The following is a 1,150-nucleotide window of genomic DNA, read 5'->3' as shown; positions in this document are numbered from 1 at the left end:
AAAAAAATGCAGATAGATCTCTCTTAAATAATGACCTACTCCTGGCGTAGCTATGGGGTAAGAAGTTTGCCTCCCAACCACTTGGTTCCAGGATCAGTCCCGCTGCGCGATACCTTGGGCAAGTATTTTTTTTCCTTCTTCTTCTTCTATTGCCCCGGCCGACCAGTCTTGTGAATGGATTTGGTAGACAGAAACTGAAAGAAACCTGCCGTGCGTTTATTTCTTTGTTTGTCCCCCACCATCGCTTGACAACAAGTGTAAGTTTCTTTATACCCCAACCCGTGCCTTAGTGGTTTGACAATAAGATATCGATAGAGTTAGTACTATGCAATAAAAGAATAAGATTGGTGTGGAGGGGGTCGATTTGTTCAACTAAAGCCTTCAGGCTGGTGCCCCACCATGGTCGCAGTCCAATGACTGAAACAAGTAAAAAAAATAATAAAATAAACAATACCTTATTTAAAAGAATAAAGTGTAGTTCAAGACATATTATGCATGTAACTAGCAGGATGGTCATGGAAGGATTACTGTTGACTATAGGTCAGTAAATTCTTCCATTACGTCCATCTCACTTTGAAGCTGACATTTCATGTTTTTTGCATGAATTTTAGATAGGTTTTAAAAAACTTATCTGGAAATATTTTATTAACAAGTTAAGTATGTGTCACCTATCTCATTTTGAAGGAGTAATTTCATGTTTTCCCTTTGGTTTTTGCATGTGTTTTGGATAAATCTGACCATCAAAAACCATCAGAAATCACTTTTTTTTTCTTCGAGGGGGGCGACAGCCGGACCTGGCCACAGCGCCAGATGCGAAGGAGAGTGGCGGCAACGGCAAGCCCGGGCCACGTGCGGAGCTACCGACGACGGCTTCGGCGCCGCCTCGCTACCGGAAAAGCACTAATCGACGCGCTAGATAGACAGACAGACAGATGATGTTGAAATCATATGAGGGGGAAACAAAAACGAGGGAACAGGGGAAGAGATAGACAGAAAAGAAACATATAGTGTTGAAGGGACTTAATGAGAGAAAACAAGAGAAACCACACCTATCACCAAGGCCAGCAGTACCACCACCATAGCCACCACTACTCCAACCACCATAGCCACCACTACTCCAACCACCATAGCCACCACTACTCCAACCACC

Source organism: Octopus bimaculoides, chromosome 27, assembly GCF_001194135.2.
Source record: "Octopus bimaculoides isolate UCB-OBI-ISO-001 chromosome 27, ASM119413v2, whole genome shotgun sequence".
NCBI lineage: Eukaryota > Metazoa > Mollusca > Cephalopoda > Octopoda > Octopodidae > Octopus > Octopus bimaculoides.
This window is presented reverse-complemented; position numbering follows the sequence as displayed.